Source organism: Vespa crabro, chromosome 10 (genome assembly GCF_910589235.1).
Source record: "Vespa crabro chromosome 10, iyVesCrab1.2, whole genome shotgun sequence".
Classification (NCBI taxonomy): Eukaryota; Metazoa; Arthropoda; class Insecta; order Hymenoptera; family Vespidae; genus Vespa; species Vespa crabro.
Genome location: NC_060964.1, coordinates 7,809,069 through 7,837,060, shown reverse-complemented (window position 1 = coordinate 7,837,060; position 27,992 = coordinate 7,809,069). Strand labels below are relative to the sequence as shown.

The 27,992-nt window shown below is 34.0% G+C and overlaps 1 protein-coding gene and 1 long non-coding RNA gene across 9 annotated transcripts in view; both read right to left on the bottom strand.

The window, feature by feature from the left end:
- The window catches only part of LOC124427568 (neuronal acetylcholine receptor subunit alpha-7-like), a 252,146-nt gene that overhangs the window by 19,209 nt on the left and 204,945 nt on the right, over nt 1-27,992 (bottom strand). The gene's annotated exons all lie outside the window — the stretch shown is intronic.
- On the bottom strand, nt 8-27,793 carry LOC124427569. The gene is made up of 2 exons (XR_006942988.1): nt 10,560-27,793; nt 8-5,676 (listed from the first exon to the last, which is right to left on the bottom strand). It is a non-coding gene; the product is annotated as an uncharacterized LOC124427569 (long non-coding RNA).

The window sequence follows — 27,992 nt, the reverse complement described above, 5'->3', positions numbered from 1 at the left end:
AGAGAGAAATAAAATAAAAAAAAAAAGAAAAAAAGAAAAAGAAAGAAACACTAAGATGAAACTTTTCGTGTAGCTCCAATCTCCTCTCGTAAAGAACTTTAAAATGTACGGAATAACGAATATAAAGTTCGGACTAAGATGTGAAAATGCATTAGATAGGCAAACGATGGAGGACGAAGATAAACTCGGCTTTCGTTTCTAGATACTTATTATCTGCTTTTCGAAGTTTCTTCACGAAAATACGAGAGAAAGTATTATATACTTATTACTGTATTTCTTGCGATTATTATATGTGCAAAAGGACTGAGAACGAGCTCGTCCCTTTTATCTTAAGGGAAGAAGAAGAAGAAGAAGAAGAAAGAGAAAAAAACAAGATAAAGAAAAAGGAGGAAAAAAAAGAAAAAAAAAAAAAAAGAACCTTTCGAATTTACGATTTAGGGAACACAAGAACGTTATCACAGGTTACATTTCAGGCGCAGTTTATTGCACACGAAGGAGAGGAGAATGCTCGTTCGTTTCTCCCATTTGGGAATATTTCGCGTCGAATGTTGAAACGTTACATGAAACCATTCCCGTTTTACATGTTACTTCGGATTTGATTCTTTTTTTACACACGTTCTCACGCAAATATGAAGATAAATAGATAGATAGATAGATAGATAGATAAGTAGATATCTATTTTATTTGATAATAATACATGATAATGATAAAAACTTTATAGGCGTATATAAAATTATTATTACTCGATATTCTTCGTCCAATTCTGTAATAATTTCGTCGTGTAATAATAAGTCAGACGTAACATTCTAATACATTAATTCCATTGAACGTCGTTCTACCGTCAAAAAATGAGAACATTATGGCATGGCATGACAATTTCGAGGGCATAATGCGTGAAACTCTGCGAATGGAGTCACGCGGCCGCGTGTATAATTGAAACGTTCGTTGGCATAGTCTCGTTCGTATGACGCGACGGCATCGATCCGCGTTACGTGGTTCTGCCGTTTCCATCAAAATCGGCAAATTGATTCGAATGCCTCTAACCCGCGATTAGATCGACGTCGTTTCTCCCGCCAGTCCTGTGATTTGTCTCGCGAAAGTTAAATGAAAGAGTTTATTTCTCGTTAATTCTCGCGAATTAGAGTTTCCACGAGAAGAAGAAGTAATTTTAAATCGAGTATTTTAATTAATATTGGGTTCGATCGAATTAATCCAAAAAAAAGTTTTTCCTTTTATCAGTTGGATTAAAGTAGTTTCTAATAAACGTCTACAATCAGCACGTTCAGCGGTGCCACTTTAAAAGGAGATAAGAAGCCATGAGAGTTAGACTAGTTTAGAATAATCGGTTTGGAGAGTGTTAGGAAAAGAGAGAAAGAAGAGCCAGAAGAGAGAGAGAGAGAGAGAGAGAGAGAGAGAGATAGAGAGAGAGAGAGAGAGAGAGAGATGGATGAGGACGAAGGAAGGAAAAGAAAGATAAATAAAGAGGGAATAAGAAGGAATTGTATGTGACTTGTGTTGGCAGTTATAGGAAATGGTGGACGATAGAATTGGAATATCAGCGGTGGTAGAGAAAGCGATTGGACGCTTCGTTATGCATCTGTGTATATTTTGTATCAGAAGAATTTGTGGTGCTTCCACATGCACGACAGAGTAACTACGTATCCTGTTACGACGGTAACTTTCAATCAGCGTAGCAGTCGAAATAGATAGATAGATAGATAGATAGATAGACAGATAGATGGATAGATGGATAGATAGATAGATAGATAGAGTGACAGATAGATAGGACGTTAGAATGAGAGAGCAAAAAAGAGAGATAGAAACAGAAAGAGAGGCAGAAACAGAATGAGAGCGAGAGAGAGAGAGAGAGAGAGAAAGAGAGAGATAGAGAGAGAGAAATAATTGTTCTACGTAGCACGTGTGTACGATGCGCCAACCAACTTTTTACTTCGTCGAATCAACGATAAGTGAAGAAGTAGAAGAAGAAGAAGGATATCGATCTTTCGATAATTAGGCTTTAAAGAAAAAAAAAAAGAGGCGGATAGTGATTTACGACACATCGATCGAGAGAGCGAAAAGATATAGAGATAGATAAATAGATAGAAGAAAGCAATAGTAAGAGAGAGAGAGAGAGAGCAGAAGAGTGTCCGCACAATCGTGCAATGCGCCGATCTCTTGAGATTAATGCGTTCGTCTGTATTGGTGCGATGCTTTCGAAATATCGTTAGACGAAATATTTGAGATGATTGCCGTGAAAACTGAAGAGCGATAGAGATAGATATAATACTACAAGATAGATTAGGTTGTGAAATGAACGATAGAGCGATATAGCGATGTCAGATTCCAACGGCGGATGTACGCCATCTTCCTTTGTATATATAATTTCGAATTTTTTTTATCTGATTTTTCTCTTCTCCTCGTAGAAACGATCGCATTCGTGGAGTTTGATGTTGTGAAGCAATAATTAAATTAGATTTTAAGTTGAGAAGGCGCGTTCGTATTTCAAATAACGTTGAGACATTTACGTATATATAATGAATGACACTCTCATGAGAATAATTATCTCATGCGAAAAATGATATTAATGTAATGTTACTTGGCTCGCACTTACAATCTCCATTGGATGCGTTCGTTTTACTCTTCTTTTTTTTATTTTTTTATTTTTTTTACATGACCTCGACTTAATGACAAATAACGATCAAACGATGGAGCTAAGAGTGACACTTAGTACGAGCATACTTCGCGAGATAAGAGATTCATATTCTTCTTTCCCTTTTCTTTCTTTTTTTTTTCTCTTTTTTTTATTTTCTTTCCTTCTTACGACTGCAGAGCGACAGAAGGCAAAAGTTAGCAGAAGAGGAACCAATAACCAATGGCGTGTCGGGATCTCGAGTCCTTTAATTTTATTATCGACGTGGCATCGGTCGCCAATTCGAAAGGACCTGCTTCAATGAGCCTGAAAGCATCCTAATGTCCTTTCACTTTCTTCGATATTCGAAGGATTCACCTTGGTCGTTCCCGATAACGCTCATTGGAGTGGTGGTCCTTGGATAGACTAATACAAGTGATGGTCTAGTGATAGAGAGAGAGAGAGAGAGAGAGATTCTTCAAAGCACAGATAGATAGAGAGTAAGAGACAGAAAGAGAGAGAAAAAGAGAGATGGTTGGTCTATGCAGGAAAGAGAGATAGACAGATAGGCAGATAGAAAGAAAGAGAGAGAGAGAGAGAGAGAGAGAGAGAGAGGTAGATCGTTTCCTTGATTCAATGCAGCGTACGCTTTTACTTACACAGGAGAGACACCCCATGTAAATACTTTCTCACTACGGGTACGTTAATCGAAATCCAGATTCCGCTTTCTCTTTGTTCCGATTCAGTCAGAGGGCAGAGAAAGCATTGTGAATCGTGAGCCGAGCATGACGCCGGCATTCGCATACATTCTCACATACTGCCGCTTAGTAGCCACGATGGGGGTGGTAAAGACTAACTTCAAAGCGATGCATTGTGCGATCTCGTTAATGCTCCTTCTCTGTCACTGCATGCGGCTACGTTTGTTGTCTCTGTACTATATGCATGTACATATATATGTATATATATATATGGCGTAAGAATCGATCGTCCTCAAAATATTTAATATTAATTCGTTTTTCGGTGCGTTAAAGCAGAAAAGAGAGAAAGAGAGGGGGGAGAAAGAGAGAGAGAGAGAGAGAGAGAGAGAGAGAGAGAAAATTTTTAAGTCACAAAAGAAAATAAATGACTTTTCATTTTCAACGCGAGATTACGAGACATTTAAGCTTTCATCCGAGAACGGTGATTAACTTAGCTTTGATTACGTTGCTTTGTAATAAGAAATAACAGAGTTCGGGACTTCCCGTTAATTACTTTAGTTTTAAGACCGAGCAAAGAGGAATCATTTCAGAAAGCTTCATTAAGCTCGACGATCGTAGAATAAGCTACAAACAATGCTTGGCCTCGGTAATAATGATATTCTCTCTGAAGAACATCAAGCTAAGATGAAGTTCGATGCGGATTAAAAATCGCTTGGAGGAACTTACAGTAATTTTCTTTTTCCCTTTTCTTTTTTTTTCGGCCGAACAGACGTAGCGCTTTGTAATTAATATCCTACCTTGGATTTTTCTCCCCTCATTTTTTATCGTGTTTAACAAAAAAAAAAAAAAAAAAAAAGAAGAACCAAAAAAAGAAAAAAAAGGAGACAAATAAAAAAACAATAAAGAAGAATCATCCCTATCTGACAACTTGTCTGTCGTATATTAAAACGACATTATGAAAATTCCTAACGCGTTTTAATAATTCATTAAATTTTACACAATGTATTTCCATAAGTCATAATTCACGGTATTATTCTTTTTTAGCCTTTGATAAATCCATCTCCCTCTCTCTCTCTCTCTCTCTCTCTCTCTCTCTCACCCACTCTCCTTCGTCGGTGGAACGAATTCATTTTTTACTTCACCCCTTTCTTCTCCTTTTCTTTTTTTTAATTCTTTTAATCCACAATTCGCCTCGTATTTCCTTTCGTTAATGTCCTTAAGATATACATCTCGTTGACGTCTCTATCTCTCACGTTACGTTACACTTTTTATCACATTGATCTTAAATAGTGCTTTTTAATAATAATTTCGACGTTCGTATCCTTGAAATCAAGTAGGTATAGGAAATATATATATATAGGAGGGTTTACGAATAAGTTTTAGGATATATTCCGATAGGGATAATAATGCATAAGTTAACGACGCTTATCAAACGTGAAATAAATAAACGTGAACGGGGTAAATAAAAGAAATGGTCGTGAAACAAGTTTGTCGAGTGAACCGACCGGCGTAGAAAGTTCTCTGATACGGTTCACTGATGATACGATAAAAAATAAAAGCTTCAGGGAATTCGCGATCAAGCGACAAAAGGCAATTGGTCTTTCTCGTTGTTGACTCGCAATGTGGCGCCGAATAAGCTCTCCTTTTTTTCTCTCTCCAATGTACGCTTGGTTTTTACCCTTTCTGTCCTATCCCTTTTAGTTCTTCTACTGTCGCGAATTACAAGGTAGGTATACCGTGAATTGATAAAAAGTCGTTTCTCGTTCCCAAATGGGAATTTTCGTTCGTGAAATTGTTTCAGGGTATACAAGTTTAATTGATGATATTGCAAAACTTTACAAAAAAAAAAAAAAAAAGCAAAAAAAAGAAAAGAAAAAAAGAAAAAAGAGAGAGAATAGAAAAAGAGAATAGAAAAAAAGAAGACAAATCATTTTCCTCGAGAGTCGCCTTCGATTTGTAAAATTATTTTCTCGTCAAAAAATATCTACTCTTCTATTGGTCCGCATTCCGGCTATTCTCCCACCCTCTCACACTCGTAGAATATTTCTCTGAAATCTTACGCGATACGTAGGAATTTCTCATCGATATTTACTATGCTCGGTTAACTGGCAAAGTTTAAAATTCTACAGGCGAATAAATTTAAGGGCGGCATCGTAAAGGAAGAAGAGTGGGAGTAGGAGGAAATAGAAGAGAAGGAGGAGGTGGGTCCTCACGTGCGAATATTCAGCAAAGCGGTTTATACTTCGTCGTACCTTTGAATTTACATGAGCCTTTAAATTTCCACGAAAAAGTCTTTCCTCGGTTTTCATTTCTCCCTCTCTCTCTCTCTCTCTCTCTCTCTCTCTCTCTCTTTTATCTGTCGTTCTTTTTATTTCTTATAAGCGTATTTTCACGCGGAATCATTTTTTTTGAAAAATGAAAGAATCATATCTCTTTAATCTTTGCTAATAATATAAGAAAGATATACATATTTAATCATCGATGATACTTTATTATCCATTCCGTTTTGGGATCATTCGAATTATCAAAATGGGACCAATACGAATTATAACGTAATTATATGGAAATGTAATATGAATAATCATGTACGACATGTACGCGAAGTCAAATCAAAGTTTACTAGTTGCCGATTAATGGATCGATTTCTATGCACTTTAGAGGACTCAGGAGAGTATAATAATAATTTCATTTATAATATATTCATAAGAAGGTTATGATTGCCCGTGGTATCATAATTCTCAAGCGACGAGACCCGTTACGTTAAGGAAGTTAAACGATTTTTATGAACGACGAATTTATTTCATTTCCTTTTCTAACTCAAAGGAAACGAGTAAGCTGAAATAGTAAGGAGGGGGAGGGGAACGTCTGAAAAATGAGAAAACAAAAGGAGAAACGTAAAGTCGCCGCCATGCCGGAGACACAATCCGCGTGAAAGTAACTTCCCTCGTTTCACGCTTTACGAGCCATTATCTAGCAGTCATGCAATTTATAACTCGACTCGCGTTATGACTCGCGCTCTCCTTAAAGCACGAAAACCGAGCTTAGAAATATGAATGTACGAAATATACTATCAGTGTATTTCTTTCATATCCATGTATATACGTATATGCATCTATGTGTATATATATATATATATATATATATATATATATATATATATATACACGGACACACATATAAATCGAAAACTTTCGACAATTCAGAAAATTCCAACAAATTTTCTGGCAATTCGTGTTATTACATTTGAGTACCGTTTTCTTCGAGCTAGTTTCTAAAATTTTCATTCGGAAAATGAAACAAATTTCAAGGACGCACAAGGACGTCGACGACGACAAAGACGACAATGACGGTGACTTTTGAAAGTTATTATTATCGCGATTATTCTCCTTACAAAAGTCTCGTTATCCGCTTAGAAAGAAGAATGAATACACCTATCGTCCGTAGATGATAATATAAAATCACTGAATATTACTTTATCGATTTGGAGAATAAAATAAATGTGTCGTTCGAGGATCACATGTCGTTATAAAGAAAAAGAATCGAGAGAGAGAGAGAGAGAGAGAGAGAAAAGAAAAAAAATTTTAATCCTTCGATAATTGTTTTTCTTTTATTATTACTGTCCAATTATCACACTGTTTACTTATTACGCTTACATTGCTCTAATAGTATCGATATCAGAGCAAACATTACGTGACCTGGACCAAAGAGATAGACACGTTCATCTTCGAGTTATACACACACACATACACACAGAGAGAGAGAGAGAGAGAGAGAGAAAGAGAGAGAGATCACACTCCCTCCTCCCATGTTCTCGTTTCCGTTTAGAAGAATATCTTTCATCTTTCTCGAATTAACGCTGTATCTTCAGTGGAACAAATATCTGTTATACGTTTATCTATCGATCAACGTGTATATTATGATCATTAAAAATACATTGAGTAAAATTTTTATTTGATTTGAACAAAAAAGAAAAACAAAAAAAAATTAAAAGAGGAAAGAAAAAAAACAAGAAAATCATAAAAAGCTAAATTAATCCTTTTTTCCCGTAAATCGGATGATTCATAAGCATGAATTCTTTTCAATTAAATTATTGATCATTTAAGTAACATTTATTATTAGGAGGACTCGATCCTTACCTTATTTGACAGAGAGAACAACATACGCAAGCATTGATATCATTCGTTAGAATACGTGTGCGTGTTAAACAACGTGTATATATATATATATATATATATATATATATATATATATGTATCTATATGTATATATACATGTAATATACATTTATTTATATGTTACTATATATGTATATATATAGTAACATACTTATAGGACAGGACATTGCCTGAAATGCACGTACACGTCCATTCATCTACATATACGCACACAAGCGTAACTATTACACAAGCACTCGTATACAAAACAGACAAAAAGTATATCGTTTTGTTCACTCATATTTTTTTCTTCTCTTTTCTTTTTTAATTGTTTTTAATGTTTTTCTTTTTTCTTTTCTTTTTTTTTTTTTTTCCTTTTTTTTTTACCTCATTTCCTTTCCTTTCATTCGTCCTTTAATTCGACGAAAACGGCACGAACGCTTTTTGTAAGATAATATAATGATAGATACGAATCGAAAGAAAATGAAATGTTAGATAAAAATTGACTGACGCTAAGTCAGATGGAAAATTCTTATTGGTTCGATAATAAAGAAGAGAAATAGTAATGTCTTTGATGCCATCTTCTTCGTAAAATATCAATCGATTCCCGTCCGAACACGAGACGAGATCGCACGAGAAAATGTTTGAACGTTCGTTTTAATTAATACGAACCAACCGTGTAAGCTCTCTCAACGAAGATACTTTTATGATATCAATTAAACTGCATCAAATATATTTTACAATTTCGTATCGCTGTAATATACATATGCGCATATTTTTTATTCGATAATGGAAGAGAGAGAGAGAGAGAGACAGAGAGAGAGAGAGAGAAAGAGAGAGAGAGAGAGAGAGTGAAAAAAGGAAAGATAGAGATAGATAAAGTGAAAGAAAAAGAGAGAGAGAGAAAAAAGAGAGAGAGTTTACAAGCCAATTAATAAAATTTCTCGACAATTTATCGAGTGCAAAATTGATGATAATTTTCGATCTCTCGGATACGTTAACTGTAACGTGTACGTTGCGATTGAAATTACGGAGAAACATAAATTAATTGATAACGTAAGTACGTAGATACATTGATAAACATACGCACGCACACAGACACACGTATACGCATACACACGAACATACATACACGCTCGTGTTCGGCGAGATCGTTTATCTCGATGCAAAATAGAAAATAAGATTAATCGCTTTGAATAATGCGAATGATTTTGAAATGTCTTTTTGTATAATCGAAAAATTTGATATACATACATTGATGATCCTTAAAGGATCGGAATAATTATTCGATTTTTCTCTTTGTTCTTTTCTTTTTCTTTTTTTCCTTGTCTTTATTTTCTTATTTTTTTTTTTTTTCCTTTTTTTTTCTTTGTACTTTCGAAAGAAAACTAAACTCTTTTTGTTTCTTTCAGTGCATTAAGTGCAACAATTGGAACAGTCATTGTTGCACAAAAAAGCAAGTAGGGGAAGGATAGAGAGAAGGATGAAAGATCGCTATGAGGTAATTCTACGAGAGAGAGACAGAGACAGAGAGAGAGAGAGAGAGAGAGATACAGAGAGAGAGAGAGAGAGAGAGAGAGAGAGAGAGAGAGATACAGAATGAAAGAATGAGAGAGAAATAGTCAAAGGTCTAACACGTGGGGAGCTTTCTCTTTAACGTTAAAAGCTTCGTTCACGAAACGAGGCGAAAAACTGCTTCTTTCTTCATAGTCCGTGTGCTTCTAATAAAAATGTCGTTTTAGCTTGGCGCCCGGGGTTAATTTGCATAACGACGTTTCCGTGGTAAAAATTTTTTACCACTCGAGTTGTAGTACCAGTGTGTTTTTTCTTTTCTTTCTTGTTTTTGTTTTACCTTTCCTTTTTTGTTTTGTTTTTCTTTTTTTTTTTTTTTCTTTTTTTTGTTTTTTCTATGAATAATGAAAACGAAGCTTCGATATCGAATAAAATCGGACGAACAATATAGCTTATCGCGTCTAATATGTCACGATCAAGTGAATATATTTATATGTGTGAGTATATGCGTGTGTATGTAAAAAAAAAATTGTGAGATTAAGTGTGAAATTAAAAAAGAAATATTTTCGACGAAAACTCCCCGCGATGAGAACTATTTAAAGTGTGGGTTGGTATAGGAAAAGATGTGGTCGGTACCTATAAGTGGCACCGCCTCGGAGGTTCGCGTCAACACATGGGCCACCAGCAGGGAAAACACCGTCTGTGATAAGAGGATGGTCACACCTGTAACATCATATACACGCACACACGACTCTTTCGATATCTTTATCAACGACGTTATTAAATACGACAATGATGAATTGACGGCGCGACAAAGAGACCGATCTGTCTCCTCATATTTAATTGATTACGTTCGTAGAAAAAAAGAAAAAAAATTGTATGTGTATAAATATATATATATATATATATATATATATATATATTTAAAAACGCATTATATTTTCTAGGAATTAAAAATATTACTGCATTGTTCACGTTGAAGTTTTCTTTTCTTTTTTTTCACTTTGTTATTTTTTTCATCATATTTGTATTTCCTTTATTTTTTTTTTTTTTTTTTTTTTTTTTTTTTTTTTTTTTTTTTAATAGGTATCCTAACGGAAAATGATGAAATGCACACGAGTACTATTGTTATTTTCATGATTTCGAGAGAACATGATAATATTTGAATTTCTAATCGAACAAATACGAAGGAAGGTGAGCTCTCTTTCTCTCTCTCTCTCTCTCTCTCTCTCTCTCTCTCTCTCTCTCTCTCTCTCTCTCTCTCTCTCTCAGTAAGACGATGATCGTAGTTCTTCTGCATTTTAGATGCAAACCCCTGTACGTATATATTCATCTTTATGTAAATATATATATATATATATACGAATAGATAGTCGGATATAAAAGAGAAAAGGATCCTTCGATAAAGATAAAAAGAAGAGAGAGAGAAAGAGAGTGGTTATTCCGATCCAAGCATATGCGTATCAAAAACATTTTTCTCTTTATGCAGCCCTTCGATAACGTTTCCAAGTACACATATAATCATTCATCCCTTCGCAAATGACCTTGTTGCCTTCGATGTCTAACCTCTCTCTCTCTCTCTCTCTCTCTCTCTCTCTCTCTCTCTCTCTGTCTCTCTCATTTTTTCCAACAGGTTTTTCACTCTTCGTTAAGCTCCTTCCTTTTCTCTCGATTTCGATCAGTAGGATGATTCTCTTTATGGTCGTGCTTGTGCAACTCGAGTGTGTTACATTGAAAACATGGGCTCGATGGAATCCATATATTCAGTATCCACCTCGTTTTCTGTTCGTTTTCTTACCATCTTACGTTATACACTTTTTCTTATTATAGGACTCATTTTATTCACATTTCTCTCTGTTTTTCGAAAGCTTAGAGAATTTTATGGATGTACTTTCTGATAGATTTTATGACTTCACCAGATTTGGTTGTGGCCATTGGAACGTTCTTGATTTTCTGGAACGATAGAGGACAATAGGACGAGAAAAATCATTCTTACTCGAGAGAACAAAACTGCTCTCTCTCTCTCTCTCTCCCTCTCTCTCTCTCTTTCTCTCTCTCTCTCTCTCTGTCTTTCGTTTTAGTTCACCATGCACATAACTCGAAGAAGGAAGGTCGACGAGGTTGGAAGCTACAAAGAGATACGATGGTCGTTTGACTGAGTAAAAGCAAAGGAAGAGGAAGAAGAAGAAGGGGAAGAAAAAGAAGAGAAAGAAGAGAGCAAAGGGGAAGGGGAAAAAAAAAGAAGAAGAATAAGACGAAGGAACTTTTGCTCGACGATGCTGGAATTTCACGCTCGTTCGTTGAAAAAGATACGTGAGAGGGAGTTATACTCGACGCGCTAGAACTTTGTCGCTCTTCTTCTTTTACTCGACCATTCTCGTTTGCCTATTCTTCGTGAACTTTTTAAAATTATTGAACGTCGGCGACTACGCCGACAACGACGACGATGACGATGTTCGCGCATTCATGTAATATCCTCTTTTAACATTTTAACGATTTCTTTTCTTTCTTCTAACACGCACAAACGTGTGTTATATATTGGTTAAACGTCATTAAATATGCATGCTGTTTGTATCGTTCGATGAAAAAAGAAAAAAAAAAAAAAAAAACAAAAAGGAAAAGACAAAACAAAAAGTACAATATATCGTTAGTTAAAAAAAAAAAAAAAAGAGAAAAAAAGAAAAAGAAAAAGAAATGAAAAAATGTGATCTCGATGATTAGCCGAAGCTCAACACATTATTCGAAAGGAAAGTTACGATGATGATCGATCCTTTTCGTTTATTTATTACGCGATTAAAAAAACAAAGAAAAGAAAAAAGAAAAAAGAAAAGAAAAGAAAAACAAAAGAAAAAGAAGAAGAGGAAGAAGAAACAAGGAATAAAAAATAGGAGGCCTCAGAGCTAAAGAACCGATTGCTTTTAGATTGGATATTAGAAAGGCGGGATAAAAGGACGAACTCTCGATGTATTCGCGTTGCGCGACGATTGCAATACGCCCACCCGCGTTTTCTCGCGGATCAAAGAGATCGTGCTTCCTTTCTTGACGCGTCCGATCTCTCTCTCTCTCTCTTTTCTCTCTTTTTCTCTTTTAACTTCGTTTGAGTCGAGATTGGCTCTCTATCCTTTTGCCGCGTAGCATCTTTTTCGAAGCAGCTCTCTACGAGCCTTTTGAAAAGTTCTTCTTCTTCCTTCGATAGAGAGAGAGAAAGAGAGAGAGAGAGAGAGGGAGAAAGAGAGAGAATGAGTCGTGTGACCAACGTAATATGAAATTTTACCGTGGGCGACGAAAGGCAAATATTTGATCGGGCTCCTTTTTAATTATACCCCGGTCTTCTTTTCACTCCTCTCTAGTTGCACGTTCCGCCTTTTTGCTTCATTCCTTTTTCTATTTTTTTTTCTTCTTCCTTCTTTTTTTTCTTTCTTATTTCCTTTTTTTTTTTTTTTACTCTTCCCTTTCCCTTTCTTCTCTCTTTTTTTGTCTCTCTCTTCTTCCTTCCTTTCTCTCTTTCCTTTCTCGAACTCGCAAGATACTCTCCCTTAATTTCTTCGTCTTCTCGATTTACCGATGTCCTTAATTAAAAGTTTATCGTTGGAACTGCGCTCACGACTTTTGCTTCGACGTTAGACTCGAATCTTTCCAATTGTAGATACGTACTTTCTTACCCCTTTCCCTTTTTCCCGTTTTCCCTGTCTTCCTATACTCTATCCTCTCTTTTCTTTTCTATTCTTTACTTTTCTCTTTTCTTCTCTTCTCGTATCTTCTTCTTCTTTTTCTTCTTCATTTTCACCGACCGATAAATATGGTCGCGAATCCTCCTGTTACGTCGAAAATTAAATTTACCACCGTTCTTTTCACAAATCCTCTTCTTATTGTATGACCTCTCACAAGCGCGCGCATGCCCGAGAGAGAGTAAGAGAGAGAGAGAGAGAGAGAGAGAGAGAGAGAGAGAGAGAGAGAGAGAAACTTACATTCGACTATCATGCAAGGCGGCGAATCTTCAGAGTATTTTCTCTGCAAAAGAAAACGAACTTACGACATCGGGACACGCAATATTTCGCTTCGGTCGACCGAAAATGAACGTTCCTTTTATACGAAACGACAAAAGCGAAATATCGTCCCTCTTATACTCGACTCCACGTGATTCGAAGATTTACGATTGGTTCGGATCTCTTATACGTACGATTCTTCCCATTTATTCCTAAAACTTCACCGAACTTGAAATTAATTGATTTTCTTTTTCTTCTTTTTTTTTTTTTCATCATCCACGTGTTCTCCCTCTCTCTCTCTCTTCCCCCCTCTCTCTCTTTCTCTTTCTCTATCTTTATCTCTTTTTTTCTCTTGTATATTCGAAAAAAATCGATTCTTTGATTTTGTAGAAAATCACATTTCGCTAATCCTTTGTCGTTTTATTACAATTCTAATGTTCTCTTCAACCAGCGTTACACTTTGTATAACTACAAGTATATACACACACATATATATATATATATATATATATATATATATATATATATTATATTGTTCTTTTGTAAGAAGAGAGAAGGTATACGTAAAGAAGAAAGAGACGGATGTTGGGTTAATATAACGTGGACGGTAAAAGGATGGATAGAAGAGAATAGAGACAAGAAAGAGCAAGAGAATTGGATAAAGAGGGATGTAGATAGAGATAGAGACGGAGAAAGAGAGAGAGAGAGAGAGAGACAGACAGAGAGAGAGAGAGAGAGAGAAAGAGAAAGGAGGAGTTGAAGATAGGAGAGGCGGGTTAAGCTTAAGCCAATTTCATTTACCTTGCACCCAGTAATTTTGCCCGTCCGTCGACACATTGCGCCGAACGTTGCCGACGGCGATAACCCTAGACGAATACGTTGTATTTTTCCGCAAAGGCGCAAGTTAATGTAACCGTGTAATTACGAAAGGGTAGAAAGGATAGACCCTGATACAAGGATTGGAACTTGGGATAATTAGTTTATTTTTTTTTTTTTTGCTTTTCTTTTTCTTTTTTTTTTTTCTACGATATTATTTGTCGATAACGATAATGCGACGACGTTGAATTATTTCCATCACACGTTTGTGTTCTCTTTTTTTGTTTCTCAGTGATCCAGAATTTTTTATGTCGAGGAAGAGAAAAAAAATTAATTTTTATCGAGAGGGAAAGAGAGAGAGAGAGAGAGAGAGAGAGAGAGAGAAAGAGATAGAAAGATTCTAGTCTCCCTCTTCTTTTTTTATTGCGTGATTATTTAAATTAGATCGAACGAACGTGTCTTTTGTTACGATGAATCGGAAATGTTCAAATGTTAAATAAATAATTTTACGATAGACGAGAGATCAAAATCGATGGAATATTTAAAATATGTAATTAGATGGATGTTTTAATAACCGATCACGCCAGACGTAATTGCAAAATTTAATCGTATCGTAAAACGAAAGTTATTTCAAAACGACGAGTTATATACGCAACGAACGTTTACGCGATCTCAAATATTTTCGAAAGTGCAGTAGAAAGCTTATTTTTTTTATTGCGTCTATCTATTTCCTTTTTTTTTTTTTTTTTTTACTTTTTCCTTCTTTTCTTTCATTTTATTTCTTTTTTTTTTCTTCTTATCTTTTCTCATCATTATCAATCGATCACTATATTAATATTTGTATACATACACATATGTATACCACTCGTATATGAAACATATCAACATCAATCAACAGACATTATATACTTAATGTAAAGATATATAGAGAGATGTGTGTTTGTATGTATATGTATATATATATATAATAATATAATATATATATATATATATATATATATATATATATATACATACATACAAGTTAGATATATGAGAAGCATAGTGTTACAGGCAACTTCCGAGTACGCAGGCAATTTCAGAAAAATCCAACGAACCAGCAGCTTGCAAGATGAAATTAATATAAAATAAATAACGTAATGTATATGAGCAGATATAAATAGATAGATTGATAGATAGATAGATAGATAGATAGATAGATAAATAGATAGATAATTTAAGACAAATCTTATTAAAATTCTGCAAATGCAAACGAACAAAATGTAAACGAGAAATAAAAGAAGTAGAAGCTTTGTCGAGATAGATCAATCGATCGGTTTATCGATATCGATTTATTTACGATCACCATAACGATCATATATTAGTTTATATTTATACGATGATAAACAAGAAAAAGAATAAAAAAAAAAAAAAGGAAGAAGAAAAAGATACTAAAAGAAAAAAGAAACAATTAAAAAATAATTTCTCCGTATTTTCATAGGTAATAATTAAACAGCAATTAGTAATATCTAACGAGAGATAGCAACGATCAAAATGATTATGCTCATGCAAGTGGAGCGAAAAAACAAATCGAGGAAGATTAAACGCTCGTCAAATCTATACGATCACAGAATTATTTTTACGAGAAATAAAAAGAGAAAGATAGAGTAAAACTATTTATATATATGTATATATAATGTATGTATATATTTATGCATGTATATACCTACTCTATTTTAAATACGTATTTTGGTGTTTACATGTGTATATGTGTGTGTTTTCTTTCTCGAATCGGTGAAATGCTTCAACGTCGAATAAATCACGGCTTAAATCGTTTCTTTTTTACTATGCGTCCTACGTTGGGTATTTCTCTTTCCATATAGTTACGTGATTTTCGAATCGAGATTTGTATCGATGTGTAATACACATAGGTATTAGTGAATGTATCTCGTCGTCGTAGCCGTCGTAGTCGTAGTCGTAGTCGTAGTCGTAGTCGTCGACGACGACGACGACGACGACGACGTTTTCGTCGTTTTACGATAGCGATAATCCACGAAAACGAACTACGCCGAGTCGTCGAGTGGACAACACTAGTATCTTGCTTTTTTCTCTTATCTTTCTTTTTATATTTTTCCTTCTTATTTTTCTTCTTTTTTAGTATCCTCTTTTTTCTTTTCCTTTTATATATATATATATATATATATATATATATATATATTTAGTTATTTATATACATTCTATTTCGCACGCGTTACAATTTTTCGAGATATTTCATAAAAGTACGAAGATATTCGACGACGGACAATAGCTCAGATTATTCGGATTATTTGAAGGAAATAATAGTAATAAAAAAAAAATATATATATATATATATATATAAATATAGATATAATAGAAAAAAAAAGAGAGAGAAAAGAATGAAGAAAATGTTAGAGAGGGCGTTTTATAGAATTTAATTCTCTCCCTTTTAAAGGGGTATTATCTGGCTTTCCCTATAAAGCAAAAGCGAACCGGAGGCCTTTCGCGAAGGCTATAATTTTTCGTAACGGTTACGATCGAGTTAAAAGCCCGTCGCTCGAAGGATCTTCTTTCTTCTCTCTCTCTCTCTCTCTCTCTCCCTCTCTCTCTCTCTCTCTCTATCTCTCTTTCTTTCTCTCTCACTCGCTTGAACACATAGCTTCGCTTTTTTTTTTTTGATTCGTGAGCGAAAATCCGTGTTCTCTTTCGAGCTACCACTTTACAAACCCCTCTCCCTACCCCGTTTATATTTCTTTTTGTAATCCTCCTTTCTTTCTCTTGTCCCATCCTCCCCCCCCCCCCCCCGACCCCACTTATCGATCGAAACGATAAGAAAATGCCGGGCAACAAAAGGAATTTTCGATGGGAGAAACGAATTTTCTTAATTATTGAACTTGAATATGACGATCGTACGTAATATGGCGATCGAAATGTCACGAAATAAAAGCAGTCAGATTTTAATCGATACGTCCCTTTCATCATTTCTTTTCTCCTCTTATTTTTTTTCTTTTTTTTTTCCCCCCCATGGTATTTGGTTTAATGCGAAGTACTCCTAGAAAATGTATGTACAGGCGTCTGTTTATATTAGAGTTCGTTAAAAATACATGAGAGTAATACTCCTTCGCGCCCGAACAAATCTTTAGATTAAATATGTGAAGGTTGAAGTCGTAAAAACATTAGGTAATTGGAGAGTTTAAGAAGAACAGAGAAAGAGAACGAGAGAGAGAGAGAGAGAGAGAGAAAGAGAGAGAGAGAGAGAGAGAAAATAGAAAAAAAAAGAGGAAAATGAGTATACATTTTAGAGAAAACGAATGAATGAGTAAACAAAACAAAAATAAAAACGAGAAACAGAAAAAAAGGAGGATGAAAGGAAAAAATAATCAAAATAAATTTCTCTCGTTAAGTGCGAAAGGAAATAATTTCTCAGGATAATCTATAGTTTCTAGAATGCGATTTGTGCGGTCATTCGGGTAGACCAACATCGGTCGTAAGTAGAAAGTCAACGAATTACAAAAGAGGAATAGTTCGGGAGGAAGTTGTGTGGTAGTCGTACTTGTCGTGTAAACTCGAAAGCAGTAATTATGGAGGAGCTTCCGACTGTTAAATCGGCTTAATGTGTGCGAAAGAAAATCGGTAGTCGTATTTAAACGTTAACATGTGTAACTATGTATACACGACTTAGGAGATACCGTGAATATCCGACATGTTTACGTCCTATGTGTGTTTGATGCTTACGTAAGTTTAATGAAAAAGAAAAAAAAAAAAAACCAATACAAATAAAATCGAGGAATGGTCGATCTATCGAAACACAAAATCGAGCATTCAAATTTAATCAGGATCGAGAATAAATGGATAATAGTTGTTCGTATAGATGTTAATTATTTTGAGTGACAATCGACACGCAACGATACGAAATTTTTTCGCGAAATTTGTATTTTTTCTTTCGTTGAAAAAAAAAAGAAAAAAAAAAAGAAAAAGTAAATAAATGAATAAAATCGATTAATATAACATATTATAGGATATGAATGAATCGATAACGATTGTATCAAAGGGACACTCATCGAGGGGTTTGCGTTTTCACAAATACAGAAATCTTCGTGTGAATAATTCGTGGTGTATATTCATTTATGAGAGAAAGAAGAGAGAGAGAGAGAGAGAGGGAGAGAGGACAGACAAAAGCGAGATTTTCAAATGCAGTTGAGAAGAACAATGAGAAGGGTTGATTGTGTGACCCAAGAACGTGTGTTGTTACGGCAATTTTCATAGCGATACAAACGTGAAATTATGCTACCCTTTCTCTCTCTCTCTCTCTCTCTCTCTCTCTCTCTTTCTATTCTCTCTTTCTGTGATATCTTCGAACACGGTACGTAATCTGTGTCTCGTTGGAAAGTTTGAAACGAACCAGTAAAAACGAAAATCGTGTACGAGAGAGAGAAAGAGAGAGAGAGAGAGAGAAAGAAAGAAAGAGAGAGTAGAGCATAAGGGAAACATAAAGGAACTAAAAGTTAACGAAAAGAGGTTGTTTTTCCCAAACTAATATGTGAAATAATATAGTCCTCATTTCCCATATTATACATACTCTCGTGTTAAGAAAATCCTATTGCAAGTTCAGAATCAAACTTTTGGTCGAACGATACGAAGGCGTTAATAAATAAATAACTTTAGGCACGAATGTGCTCGCTCGATAACGATCCTTTAATTATTTAAATAACCGCTCGAAGAGATTGAAGCATGTTACGGTAAAGCGTGACTTTTGCGGTGATACGATATAATACCATGTAGAGATATATATATATATGTGTGTGTGTGTGTGTGTGTGTGTCTGTATCTATATAAATATATATATATTTATGAACATATATATATATATATATATATATGTATATAAATATACAGTTATGCATACACACACACAGACACACACACACTGAAATAAGTTCTATCTCTGCCACGAGATCGACGTTATTATCCGTGAAACGTGACTTTTTGATATACCTACACGTTACGAAATTCGAACGAAGAACGCCGATCGATTAATCCTTTATTTGCCTGCGGTTTCACGATATAACGATGAATATTGTATAAACCACATCGATATTAGACCGTCTAGATTTTCCCTATATATGTATATTGTCTTCTTTCCTTATATGTGTATTTTTCATCATAGGATATTATTTATTGAAATCTCATCGGCTTTGAAGAAACTTTTATTTTTCTTTTTCTCTTTTGTATCTTGTTTTTTTTCTTTTTCCTTTTTTTTTTTTTTTTTTTTTTTTTTTTTTGACGAATTGTTTAAACTAAAAATATTTGATGAATGAATTAATTTTGACAACAAGACAGGCATCGTTTACACGAGTTTCTAGAAGAAATACTATCGTAAATATATATATATATATATATATATATATGCACACACACATATACAAATTTATGTATGTGTGCGTAAGAAAATTCGTTTCAGTTTCACGTTGGTTTTACCTCTCGCTTTACGTGAAATCAATGGATCCAAAAAGTTTTTTTTTATTTTTTCCTTGTTTCTTTTTCTTCTTTTTTTTTTTTTTTCCCCCGAATGCCGCTAAAAAATGTCACTGTCGGGCATGATTCACGCTCAGGAGAGAAACGCTCGGTGCATTCGCCTAGCGCCACCGTCATTCCTGTTGCCCGCATTGTTTTCCCGCGAATAATGAGGATGGTTTTTAACTCGACGTTACGGAGGCGGTGATGCACAACCGTTGCCTTTTCCAACGCTAGATTTATCGTTGTAACGACAATGCCGCGTTACGAACGGACCTTTCCACCGAACGCGGGTGTATTCGCGTCTTCGAGAGAGAGAGAGAGAGAGAGAGAGAGAGAGAGAGAGAGAGAGAGAGAGGAAGGGGGGAGGGAGAGTGAGAGAGAGAACAAAAGAAGGAAGTAAATATTTGAGAAAATATAAATGACAAAGTTCTTCCTTTCCTTTTTTCTTTTTCCTTTTTTTTTTTTTTTTTGTGTGTCAATCATATAAGAAAACCATAGATCCAATCTAAAAGTTAAAAAATTAATCGGATAGTTTGCCATAGAATGCGATAATTAATTAGAAATATATATTACGAAGGCGTGGATACGTCGTTAATAATAAATCGTAAATCATAAAAATTCTTTATTGAAATCGTAATTTTCCTTTTTCCTTCGTATGAATCGATCGAGATGCGTCGAGATAATTGGATACATTCGTCAAATGGGAACAAAAACGCTTGAAAGCGATACATTTTTCAAAACCGGACGAGGAAAAAGAAATATACTCGGCCGATTTCGGTGCCGCTTGGGAGAGCCGTTTATCTTTCGTTGGAAGGAAAGAATATATGTATAACGTAATGGTTAACGTGAATGGTTTTCCTTTGAAAAATATGAATTCGAGGAAATTTCGAGAAATAAAAGAACGAGCTAACGTAATAATATAATGTACCTTTTATCCGTTATAAAGTTAGCTATGAGATGAAAGTTCATTCATTTCTATCACTAATTAACCTCGTATCTCTCTATCGCGTTTATTAAAATTTTTACGTAGTCATCAGTGTGCGCGTGTATGTGCATGTATTGGTGTTATGTATTCGTGTATAAAAATATGTCAGAAATATACAATATATAGTATAAATATGTATATATATATATATATGTAAAAATGAAGCGAACGTAGGAAAGAGTAGCGTATATTTGTCAGTCGTGTTGTGCAAAAAGATTTAATATATATGTATATATATATATATATATATATATATATATATATAAAATATATAAAGATATAAATGTATATATATATATATATATATATATATATATATATATATATAATATACGCAAATTCGTAAAAGACGAAGAAGCAGTAGCGAAGCGACAGCCGAGTTAACTCAACACGCGAGCGCGCGCGCACACACACCCACACACATACACATATCTAAGTATTTATATCCCAATGTGTATAATATACATATATACTATATTGAGATTAGAATTTTTATAATTACGTGTATGTGCGCGCGTTAATAGAAATGGATTTAGAGATAAGAGAAAGATAGAGAGAAAAATTAATAAGAATGGTAAGAACTTAAAAGCAGTAGCAAATCAATGAAGTTTGGATTAAAAAGGTCTGGATTCGTTCTATCACGATGTGAGAAATTAACTGAGGGGAAAAAAGAAAAAATAAAAAAAAAGAAATGGAAATAAACAAAAAAATCAAATAATAGAAAAAGAAAAAAAAATATTTCTAGATAAAGTACTTTTATCTTTTCGTTGTTGGTATTAAATATTAAAAGATCTTGGAAACGGAAAGACACAAGAGTATTTTTTTTTTTATAAAAGAGATAATCAGAGAGAGAGAGAGAGAGAGAGAGAGAGAGAGAGAGAGAGAGAGAAAGAGAGAGAAAGAGAGAGAGAGACATAAAAAATGATAAGGATATTATTAAAACCCAAGGTTTATTTCGATTTACGAGTTATAACAAAGAACACAGATCGAAATGAATTATCATTCTAGATTTTTCTTATCGTCTTTCGTTCTCGTCGAGGATAAAATTTCTACTTTCTTCTTTTTTTTTCCTTTTTTTTCTTTTTTTTTTTTACTTTTCTTTTTTTCGTTATACTCGTCATTTAACTCGTTAAATAAAGCGAGGTAAATCTTCTTTCTCGATCCGCTTACATTTCCAGCAGCCGTTTCAATTTTTACGAAGGCGCGAAAAAGAATTGGCGAGAAAGAAAACGATCGAGCTCGACAGGCCGTTCTCAACGCGTCGTGTATCTGAACATCCTTGAAAGGAACGACACGTGTTCGTTCATCCGTACATTCGTTGATCCTAGATACCTTAAAGGGTTGATCCAGGTTCTTGACAGTCAGGGGATTTAAAGACTACGTTTAGTTTCCAACTTGCAAGGTGGATAGGGTACTTTGAACGAGACAAGTGTCCTAGGACAATCTATTGAGAATGTCCTGGGGATGGGGGTTTCTTTTTTTTTTTTTTTTTTTCTTTTATCACTTTGGAACGTAACATCAAACGGAAGATTTATTAGTGGACTGTTCTTTTTTCTTTTTTTGTTTTCTCTTTTCTTTCTTTTTTTTTTTTTTTGTTTTTTCTTGACACACAATTGATACGATACTTTTCTAATTATTCGTGAATTGAAATAAATTGGATTCTGTACGATATCAATGATCCGATGTAATGAAATAGATAGATAGATAGATTTAAAGGATATATTCAGTATTGAAAGAGAATTCGGTGTGGTGGTTTAAATGCCGCTATCGGAAGTGTTAATAGCGTCAAGAGGAGAGTCATATTGACGGAAGTAAAGGGTTAGAAATGTGCAGAGTCGGTGGTGTTGATGATGATGGGTGGTGACGATGCTGGTAGAGGTGTAAATTCGTGAAAATGAATGAAAGAAAAGGAGCCTTGAGGGTTCTTAAACGTCGACCGAATCTATTGAAATATAACTGGCAAAGGAAAAATGCGGCCAACGTTTCGCGTTTTTTATATCGCATTGCATATTCGAGAGACAGCGCGGAGAACAATAACCTTTTATACACTTTACTCTCTTTTTATTAAACTTTTATTTAATTCATTCTTTTGTTTCCTTTCCTTGTTTTATTTTTTTTTTTTTTTTTTTTAATTATAATAACATCGTCAAACGTCTTTACTCGCGGAAAATACATGATAATGTAAAACGCGAGGAATATAAAAAACCGTTTACGAAACTAATTAATGAAAAGTGACGAATTAGTAAAAATCTTTGAAAGTTTATCTTACGTCATCGAGCGAATGGAGATGATATGAGAAGACGGTTCTTACTTTGGCAACAATTATGCTTGCAAATAATGTCTAACAATAAGAAACTTTATAAGCCTCCTGTATTAGGCAACATATTCGTACATGGATATTCCTTGGTTGTCTCTTGTTAAACATCTTGCCTTTTGTAAGGGCTTAAAAAGTTTCTTACCTATATAAATGGTGTTTGAAATTGTAATTATACAAGACGTATATATGTATATATACATAATACATAAGTAGCGTTTACTTTCGGACGATATTATACCTGACGTAGTTATTATTCGTTGCTCTATAAAAATAAAATCATCGTAATGTCTTGACATCTCCGATTTAATGACATATTTCTTCACGCTGTCTCATCGTTGCAGAGCTTAGATTTTCTACATAATCGTCCTTTACTCTTTCTCTCTCTTTATGGAATTTTATTGGAACATCAATCGTACGTTAAAGTGAATTATTTGGCTCGGTCGACGTATGTAACCTATTATATAAAAGAAAGAAAAGAAATAAAAGAAAGAAAAGGTGACGAAAGTCGACGTATTCTTGAGACGACGTTGAAATACGTTTCGACCTCTTTTCTACTTTCATCTTCTTCTCTCTCTCTCCCTCTCTTTCTCTCTCTACTTCTTTCTTTCTTTCTTTCTTCGTTAGACTCGTATATCTCTCTCGGACCTTTCCCTCTTTTCTTTTCTTTCATTGCTCCCCTGAGCTTTTTTTTTTTCTTCTCCTCTCTTTTCGATTCTCTTGCAGTACAGTCGAAAATCCCTGACTAGTAGAAAGGATTTTCGCACAAACAGCCAAATTCTTTCCCGATGCAAATAATTTTGTTCGGTCTTTACAGAACCTTTCTCCTACTCTCCATATCCTCCCCCTTTCTCCTCTACCTCCTTCATCTTCTTCTTCCTTCGTCTCCTCCTTATCCTCCTCCTGTTTCTCCTCCCTGAATTGCGTCGACGAAACTTTGGAGAAGTTTGAATAATAAGAATCTCTCAGAAAGGGAAGAGACGTAGCTCGCTCGTAAAACGTCTTTTGCCTTTCGAAAGGAAAAGAAGGAAGAAAGAAAAAAAAAAAGGAAGACAAAGAAGAAGAAGAAGAAAAAAAAGAAAAAGAAGAAGAGAAGGTAGAGAAGTAGAAGGAGGACGGATAGAGAAATTCCGTCGAAGGAAAAGCTATTTTCAAGTAAGGCGTTCCTTCTTGTTTCCACGCTTATCAACGTTACTTTGCTTTTTCGTGATCTACTTTGTTCAACGATAGAAAGAGAGAAGGAGAGCCGGAGTGAGAGAGAGAGAGAGAGAGAGAGAAAGAGAGAGTAGACGGTTTTAAAGTGATTCGCTTAAGGAAAATTGCTTTTTCTTCTTTACGAACGTCGATTCGTGTATCGTAAATAAAATCGTCTTTGGAACGATGATACCAAGACGAGAGCTAGGATATATGAATTTTTTTCGAGACGAATCGATGTTCCTTCAAAATTTACGAGTATTCTTCCATGGTAATCTAAGAATTGGTTCGTTTTATTTTCTCATTTTTTTTTTTTCTTTTTGTCTCTTTTTTTGTCTCTGTCTTGAGAAAAGACAGATCCGTACTAAAGGATAAAAACAGTACGGTGATTGATTATTGTCTAGAAAAAAGGTAAGAAAAAAAAAAAAAGAGTCGGCAACATTATACATACAAGAGATAAAATAAAAATTAATGTCGGCGAAAATCGAACGTGTCGTTCCTATTCGATATTTAAATATATCATATATGTTCGATATATTATAAATACGTTTTCTTTTCGTCCTAATAAATGATTCGTACTTTCTCGCCATTGTATCATTATATCAGATATAAAAGAAAAAAAAAAAAAAAGAAGAACAAATTCCTCAGCAAGATCATCTCGTACTCCAAAACATTTTATCAGATTATTTATTTTATCTTATATAACATTTTGCCGATCGATCGAGAACGAAAGATTAGGTATTAGCGTCAATGTTCTTTAACAAATCTCGAAATAATTAATTGCAATTAACAATATACTGACTATTAAATAAAATTCATAACAAAAGGGAAAAGATATGTAAGAGAAGGAACAAGAGAAAGATATAAAATAGACGAAGAAAAAGATGATAATAATAATGATGATGATGATGATGATGATGATGATTATGATCATGATAATAATGAAGAAGAATAAGAAAAAGAGCAAAGAACAGCGAAGCAAAATATGAGGAACAAGCTCTATTCGGTTTAAAACTTCTTTCGCAGTTTGAACGACACGAAGCCAGGCAATTACCGCTGGTACTAAAGAAAAAAAGGAAAAGGGGATGGTAAGGGCAAAAACGTTAAAAAGAGAGAAAAGCAAGGGAAAGGAGAGATGTTGGGGGAGGGGGGAAAAATACAGACACAAAAAAGAGAATGAAAAAAAAAAGGAGAAGAAGTAGAAGAAGAAGAAAGAAAGAAAGAAAGAAAGAAAGAAATAGAATAGAGAACAAATAGAGACAGAGAAAGAAACGCACCGGTTATCCTCGCCATATTCACCGACCAGACAACTCGATGCGAGAGTAAAAGCAAAATTGTGTTACGCGTCTAGTAAATGCATTCATACATACATATACACATACGCACGTACACGCATACATGTCCAAAGATGCAACAAACACGCTCGTACGTACGTACATACATACATACATACATACATACTTACTTGCATACGTTGGTCACTCGTAATGATGCATACATACACACACGCATATATGTTTATTTATTTTCTCACTTAAATTTATATACGTATTATCTATTACGTATTTTCTCATTTAAAAGGCACACACATATTCTCATCTGAGATCTCTCTACGTGATGATAATTAATTATGTTGTATATATGTATATCGTGTATAAATATATATATATATATATATATATATATATATATATATATATATATAGGTATATATGTACACGAGACATACACACACACATACATACATACATAAATATACTTTTATTTATATATATATATACAAACGTTGTATCTCCTTTCGGGCAACGTGTATTTCTTTCATAATTTCGCTTCGTCGTGCCAATTTGACGTGAACATGAAAAATAAAATAGAGAGAGAAAGAGAAAGAGAGAGAGAGAGAGAGAGAGAGAGAGAGAGAGAGAGAGAGAGAGATAAAAGGAGAGAAAGATAGTTCGCGCAAATCGTCACGACGATCACGAAAACGATTATGATTCGCTATCGTTCCGACTTATGTACATAAAACGAGGAAAGAAAGAGCACGAAAGTGAATTAAATTGTTTTTACAAAGTTGAACAAATAGGTTTCAATTATTTTATTTCTTCAAGAGAACGTACATCACGTTATATTTCTCTCTCGTTTCTTTCCACGTACGGTTATCTCTTGCGCGTTTCATACAAATTTCAAATATATTTAATAGATTACGTTGTTCTTAGCACGATGTTGCGAGAATAGAAGAGACTTCATAGGATTATATGTTCATTCATTGCAATCTTCTCAAATACATCTTACAAGATCCATCTTCTTTTTTAAAGGAAAGAAAAAAAAAGAAAATGAAAAAAAAAGTACACATATATATATATATTTTTAAAAATATATTATATTATTAAAAACAAGAAAAAAAAATATATATATATATATATTATACGTATGTACAAATACATATACGAATATATGTATATGTAAGTACATATAAATAAATAGAAAAAAATGTTGTAAAACACATTACACTTTCGTCTAAGGAAGCGATTCAACATTGAAGGCAGTTTAAGCGTGTTGGTTTATTAAATGATAAATAGACGATGTAACTCGTCGCATAGTTCCAACTAAGTATAGTCCTCTTCGCCGATTGATATTAATTATGGAACGCTATAACGTTGGCCTATAGAAACTGGGCTAGAGAAAAACAGAGAGTGAGAGAGAGAGAGGGTGAGAGGGTGAGAGAGAGTTATATAGAAAATTTATTTGTCATTTCGGTTAAGAGTTAGTTAGTATCTCGCATCATGAAAATATTCTTAACGGGACAAATGGTCGACTAGTGCTTCTGGGACATTATTAAAGCTAAAGTAAGGTATGTATTTACGTTATAGTCTTTAATAATATCGAGCACAGGTGCATAAGAGGAACGATAATTAAAGTACATTAATTAATTCTTTTCTTTTTCTTTTTTACCTCCTCTACTTCGTTCCTCCTCTTTAAGAAAATTATGTATTTTATAAAGGGAACTCTATGAAAGTGATTTATATTTCGGACATAAAAAAGAAAAAGAAAAAAGGGGAATTTGTATATATACTTGTAAAACTTACACAATGATAATATAAATTCAGGATGAAAAATTATCCGAGGGAAATATCCGTGTAACTTTCAATACAAATTCACGTTAACAGCGACATTAAAGTATTACGTTCGATATTATATCGAAGAGTTTGTAGGAATACGTATTACATTTACATGATACCATAATCGCATAGAATTTCATTCACGATTGGACAATTCGTTTTTGATGTCAACGTTAAAGAATCATTTGATCGATATTTCGAGGGATTTCTAATACAACCTGAAAATGCTATTGCAAAGATATATATATATATATATATTCACATACGGATATATATCAAGTTTAATAGATACGTTCCATATCTCGTAAACGTTGTGTGACAATATGTACACATACGTGTCCGACGAGTATAAAAAAAAAAAAAAAAAAAAGACAAAGTAAAAAGAGGAAAAAAAAAAGAATTATAAAGCAAATGTCACGTCTGTTTTGCTTTAGTAACAACGTATGTATGTACATACATACGTACGTACGTACCGTGTACCACTCATTCGCTAAAGTATAGCTACGAGAGATGCAGATATTACGTATGCTCGAAACGTACGCTGATAAATAAGATATAACAAGATTCCCTGAGTGTCGACGATGCTAGTAGTATCTACACGGCCAAAAAATAAACGAGGAAATATGAATACGGAATAAAACAGTATGGTAGGAACCCCACGAATCCAAAGCACGAACATACCGTATTAGCCTTTTATTTTCGACGAGATGGAAAATATCTTTCAAGGAAGGAAAAGGAAAAAAGAAAAGGAAAGGGGGAAAAAAAATATACTCTAATAATATATAAAGAAAAAAAAAAAGAAATTACGAAATTTTTCGACATAGCGCGTTTCATACATCGAAAAGATCATAATTAAACATAATATTCTACTTGTCCTTTTAACAAATTAATATATATATATATATATATATATATATATATATATATATATATATATTAATTAAATTAAATTTATCTTAACATATGATAAACGATTTTCTTTTTATCCTCCTTTTCACAACACAATATTCACGAATAACAATGGAAGCATCGTTACATCGAATAAAAAAAAAAAATAATATAAACATTTCGCGT